We start from the raw sequence: 6,679 nt of genomic DNA, 5'->3' as shown, positions 1-6,679 counted from the left end.
AGTCTCCAAACATCAATACAAACAGAAGAGGGTAAACAGAGCTAACATTTATAATCCTGTGCGTGCTTAACAATTGTGCCAAAGTTTTCATCTTCTCAGTTTTATACCAATTCACTGTGTAATGTTTTAGTTTCTGGATATCAGGACTAATCTTCTCTCTCTCTCCCCCAACTCCCTCTCTCTCCTCCCCCTCTTCCTCCTCCTCCTCCTCTCCTCATTCAGGAAAGCGTCTTTGCATTTAAGATTGACAACACATCATCTGCTGGCCAAAATAATGGTGGGATAGAGGCATGAGAGCCTGCTTTAAGAAAATATAGCTAGTGTCTGAATACTCTCAGATTATAGTAATGTTTGAAATAAAGGCTGTCCTCATGAGTGAAGACCTTGGTCCCTCCCACACAGGCATTTTACCTAGGACATCTTAAATGGATACCAGAGAGTTTGAAGAATCGTGTCCATCCTGGGACGGGCAAACTAGTGGCAAGTTTTTTGCTATTTGAAACCCTTAAGCAACCACAGTGACCAAATGTTTGAGCCCTGGGAAGATGAAACCAGGCCAGGTCTGCTTCAGGACTCAAGCTTCCTCATATGTCCTCTCCCTGGGGTCATGCCTGCTCCTTGGAGGATACATCATTTGGAAGCAGGGAACCTAGAAGGTGGCCGAATTATGCTGGTCTCCCTCCCTCAGCAATGTCACCCTCATTTACTAGGCACCTAAGCTAGGGACATGTACTGTGTGACATCTGTGAGTAGCTCATTTATTGCCAGAGATCTTCTAAAAATGACAACATGTCTAATTCTGATATAATCCTGGGTACTTGCTGATGAGGGAAAAAAAATCAGACAAGTTCAAAACAGACAGCAAGGAGTAATTTTTTTTGTAGAAAATTTTAATAAACACTAAATATATGAAGCTAGTTGAAACTTTAAAATATTGGCTTACGTAATTATTTGAGTGTTCTCAAAATTATACATAATTCAAAAATATTATGGAATTTTTGAGTATTTAAAATAATTTTAATATTTAAATATATTTAATCATATTCTTCCCCTCCCTTCAATCCTTCCAGGCTTTTTTCCTCTCCCTCCCCAGCCCAACTTCATGCCATCTCTCAAAATAACCAAAACTCATTACAAATAATTATCCTAAACCAAGAAAACAAAATAATCCTCCCCCAAACCAACCAAACTGTAACCAAATAGAAGCACACAAAAAGCTGTGAAGCCTACTATATATGTTGGTCTACTACTCCTGAACTCCGGCTGCCCTGGAGTAGTTGATATACCCATTGTCACTCTACTGGAGAACACGAACTTTTCTTCTCTATAATGACAGATTCTGTTGTTAACCTTTACCACAGTGGCTACATTTTCTCTCATTCGTTCATTTATTCATTCACCCATTCCTTTTAGAAAATATGTCAAAATTAAATATAATAAGATAAAGCAAAAACTGTCACATTGGAGATAGACGGGACAAACCGACAGAAAGAAAAGAGCCCAAGAGAAGGCACAAGAATCAGAGACACACTCATTTGCATACTCAGGAATCCCATAAAGATACGAAACTGGAAGCCATAATATGAACACAGAGGACCCGGTGCAGACCCGTGCAAGCCCTGCTCATGCTGCTTCAGTATGTGTGAGGTTATATGAGTTTTGTTCATGTTGATTTAGAAGGCCTTGTTTTGGTGTCCTCCTTCCCCTCTGGCTCTTACATTCCTTCTGACTCCTCTTCTGCAGGGTTTTCTGAGCTCCAAGGGCTCATTGGATGCACATATCCCATTTAGAGGTGAGTGTTCCAAGGTCTCTCACTCTGTCTAGTTGTGGGTCTCTGTATTTTTTCCCACCTGATGCCAGAGGAAGCATCTCTAATGATGGCTGGTACACTGGCTGGTTTTGTGTCAACTTGACACAGGCTGGAGTTATCACAGAGAAAGGAGTTTCAGTTGGGGAAATGCCTCTAAGAGTTTCAGCTGTAAGGCATTTTCTTAATTAGAGATCAAGGTGGGGAATGGCCCCCTGTGGGTGGGACCATCTCTGGGTTGGTAGTCTTGGGTTCTATAAGAGAGCAGGTTGAGCAAGCCAGTGAAAGCAAGCCAGTAAAGAACATCCCTCCATGGCCTCTGCATCAGCTCCTGCTTTCTGACCTGCTTGAGTTCCAGTCCTGACTTCCTTTGGTGATGAATAGCAGTATGGAAATATAAGCTGAATAAACCCTTTCCTCCCCAACTTGCTTCTTGGTCATGATGTTTGTGCAGGAATAGAAACCCTAACGAAGACAATTGGTAATTCCACAATTTCTATTGCATTTATTTTGTGGGTATGTGTTGGCCTGTTGTACATGTGCCATAATATGAAGTTAGATGACAACTTGCAGGAGTATTCTTTCTTTCCATCATGTAGGGCCTGAAACTCAAACTCAGGTTTTTAGGTTCAGTTGTAAATGCTTTTTGTCTTTTGAGTCATCTTCAAGGACCTGTATTCCATCTTTTAAAGTGATGATGTAGGTTGGAATACATTCGTGATATATAATGATACATAAGTACAAAGAAGACATAGTCATTATCCCATGAAAACAGACAATATCTGACAGTTTCACAAAATAACGTTGTCTTTCACTTTTATAATATGTTTACTCGATTCATTATTAAATCTACAAACACTTTCCTAGATTCTGTCCAAAACCACCAGAATACGATAGAGCAGAAGACTCCCCTGATCCCATCCCCCACAGTTGGTATGGTAAGATAGAAATTCAAATTCTAGTGATTATATATTTATAAACATCTATAATGAGACTTTAAATGGTGATTGAATGCGGGGTAATATTATAGCCCACCCCCACCCCTCATCTATTTTTTGCAGAGACTTCTTTCTCTTCCTCTTTTGCTATGTCCTACGTATGAACTCATGGAAACCTTTATAACCAATTTCATTCTATCCTCAGGACAAAACTATAGAAGAAAAACTGCATTGTCAGAGGGAACTGAATTTGTTTTCTCCTCCGGGATTCAGAAAGGTTGAATCTATCATGACTCCATCAGCACTGTATCAACTTCCACGCAAATCGTTGCATATTGCCGATTTTTAAACAATGTTGCCAATTGGTGTTTGCTTACTGAGAAAAGCACATATGCTTAATGTACAGTGGGTACTTGTGTGAGGATGTCCTTATGTGACACAGAAAATCTTAACATACAATCAAATATGAAATCGCCACGACAAATGTGATGAAGAAGCAGAAGCGCTATCTCATTTCCTTCTGCTTGTCTTACTGCACTAGAGGTGTTGACTTTGGGGGTCACATTTACTCAGATTAGTAACTCTCACACTGGTAACTAGAATGGGACGCATTAGAATAAATGGGAGGAGAGGTTTGCCTAGCATTTACAAGGCCTTTAAACAACTTAGATGGCTTGGGTTGAAGATCAGCACGTGGGCAGCTTGTCATCTCAACCTGTGTGTGTAGGGGGGGGGGGTTATATACCAAATAGTTACCTCTAGAAATGTCACCTTCCAGCCATTTAGAAAAGCCACCTATCCCAAAAAAGGGTTCATATATATTCCATAATTTTATTTTGCCAAGTTACTTGGGTTGACCATTCTAGGTGGTCATCCATAGAAGCTGAATGGAGAGGTTTTTGCTTTGGATCTGATTCCCCTAGTGTTTCGTCCCCCTCCCCTCCAAGCTTCTTCCCATTCAAGTTGACCTCCCAGCCCTGCCCCCCCCCCCCCATGCTGCTAGCCTGGAGAAGAAAGCCATTTCCATTGGCCTTGGCTGCCTGGGGAGATCTATATTACTCCCAGGAAGACAAGAGCTGTCCCCATCTTGGTAGAGTGTGAAATTCGGTTTTGATTGCAAAGGGAAACCATTTCAACGGGATTACACCGTGACCATGTAGATTCAACTCAGCCATATGGCCTGGGGATGAGCCTGCCTACTGTCAGGTAGCAGCACATTGCTAATGACGTGGAGATGACATTTTCAAATGAAAAACTAAAACCACCTGGACAGGAATAAAAGGGACAAGAAAAGATGACGCTGGTAAGGATTAGCAGAGCCCTTGCCTCTGCTGGCTTTGAAAATAAGTGATTCATTTAATTCCTAAGTAAACCAATGAGCAAGATGTTAATAAAAAGACTTCTGCCTGCTTGGCATAGTAGAATAGCATTTTCTATTTTTATCTAGTGTTGACCTGAAGAGGTTGCTTAACCTCACACAGCCCCAGTTTCTCCTTCACCTGTTGAGGGGACATATAAATATACTGCACATAACTGCCAAAAGAAGAGGAAGAGGAGGAGAAGGAGGAGGAGGAGGAGAGGGAGGAGGAGGAGGAGGAGGAGGGGGAGGAGGGGGAGGAGGAGGAGGAGGGGGAGGAGGGGGAGGAGGAGGAGGAGAGGGAGGAGGAGGAGGAGGAGGAGGAGGAGGAGGAGGAGGAGGGGGAGGAGGGGGAGGAGGAAGAGGTAGAGAAGGAGGAGTGTGAAGATGATTTATGAAGCACAACTGATGTACAAATAGGGAAAAGGAAACTTAAAAACTTGTTCACAAGAAAGCAAATTTTTGGTCTTTAAATAAGAAAGAACTTTAGCTACATTGTAGAATTACTTTAAATGCTAACTAAATCCAACGTGGGAATATGGGCCTTGAAAACAAGGCTTCAAGGCAGCCCAAACTATGTATTGTCCAGACTAGTCAGTCCTGGTTACAATCTCTACTGCCTCTTATCTATGGACAAGAAGGTTTGCACAAGCACTAACCCCAGGACTAGGCACTAGATGCTAATGGCATCGCCAGTCAGACGGGATGGTTGCCATAGCCCTTCGTGGCACTGTGACACCAACGAGTTCTCCTGGCTCTGCTTCTTTGTCCTACTTGCTATCATGTCCCCATCCAGGCAGGGCTGGATGCCCTTGCTGGTTATGGCACAGATGTAAAAGATGCTGGTAAAATGGACACTTAGCCTCTACTAAAAACTGAGGGGAGTTATACAGATGCTGGGCAGCCAAACCCAAAGCCATAAACATCAGTAATTTTCCTTTTTCCCCATTCCTAGGATTTCTGACAGCCACTTGGCTCTGAAAAAACATTTTTATTGCAAGAATAATGCCCAATTTGCTCTCCCAGTCTTGTTGTGTCTTCCACCCATGTAGCATTTTCATCCAGAAACACAAGTTATTTGTCATTTTCTCCATCCATCTTCCAGTGAACATCATTAACTCCAAAGGCTTTTTGTATGAAGTCTCAAAATTCTCGAAACCAGAGAAAAATTTGAGGTTATTTATTGCAGTCATGCCTAGATTAATAATTATCAACATTAGGTTTCATATTTAGAGACATTTGTCAGTGAAGGTATCTGCAATTTGAAGGAAATAATATTAGCATATAATTTAAAATCCAGAAAAAAAAACCATAATATTCCCCCTGATAATATGCTTATGTTTTGTTGTTATTTATTTCTCCTTGGACTATATACCCAACTTCTTTATAGTTTTCCCTTGGATTATATATATTATATGTGTAGTATATCTACATATATATATATTATATGTAAATAATTATTTGTCTGATTCCGGGCAGTTTTAGGTTTCTTACATTCTGCTACTGCATTCTGAACCTACTACTTTTGGTTTTGTTCAGAAAGTTATCATTTCTACCAGGGCCTTTGCTTCTTTCTTAGTCTCCTTATTCTTGTCTGTCTATTTTCCAGTGGACTTCATTAACTCCAAAGGCTTTTTGTATGAAGTCTCAAAATTCTCAAACCAGAGAAAAATTTGAGGTTATTTATTGCAGTCATGCCTAGATTAATAACTAAAGGCATTAATTAGGTTTCATATTTAGAGACATTTCACACTGTGGTCACCAGAATACTTTAAAAACAATATAGAGACTACATAGCTGCCACCGATGTGGGACCATATATTGTCCTATCTCTTGTTTTTAGACACTTCCGTAGTATCTCGTTGGCCATAGTAGCTGCTGCTTTACTCCATCTGTGACTGTGAAAGTTTGTGGCATGAACCTAAACAGCATGCTAGACAGATCAGGGTAAAGCTCACAAGCACGACTCTTGTTCATGAACACCCATCCTAATGAGTGGCCAAGAAGGGCGTTGATGGCCTGGCATCTGGGTAGAGTCCTCGCCACGATCTCCAGCCATTTTGATAGAGCTTTGGCCCCAGAGATAGCAAATATTCTGTTTCTCCCCTCTTTATCTCTCTTTATGCAAATATTCTCTTTACAGATCTATTGCCTCAAACAGTATTTTCTCTCGAAAGTCTTCCCTGATTCCGTTTAAATAAGTTAAGCCCATTGCCTCTGATACATGCATATATCTTGTTGTTATTTATATCTCCTCTCACCATATGCCCTAACTTCTTTAGAGTTTCTCCTTCGTTTTGCTCTAGGAGGAAGAAATGGTCAAAGCAAAGCAACTTTGAACTTTGTTCCAAATTCTGACAAACTTCAAGAGTCACTTTTATTTGATAGTCTGACAGAATGTGTATGTGTGTATGGTGTGTGTGTGTGTGTGTGTGTGCACGCATGCACACGCATGAGAGAGAAAGAGAGAGAGAGAGAGAGAGAGAGAGAGAGAGAGAGAGAGAGAGAGAGAGAGAGAGAGAGAGAGAGTTTTCATAGTGACCACCGGGAGTTTACAATGAGCATTTTGTAGCATGG

Source organism: Mus musculus, chromosome 10 (genome assembly GCF_000001635.26).
Source record: "Mus musculus strain C57BL/6J chromosome 10, GRCm38.p6 C57BL/6J".
Lineage (NCBI taxonomy): Eukaryota > Metazoa > Chordata > Mammalia > Rodentia > Muridae > Mus > Mus musculus.
This window is presented reverse-complemented; position numbering follows the sequence as displayed.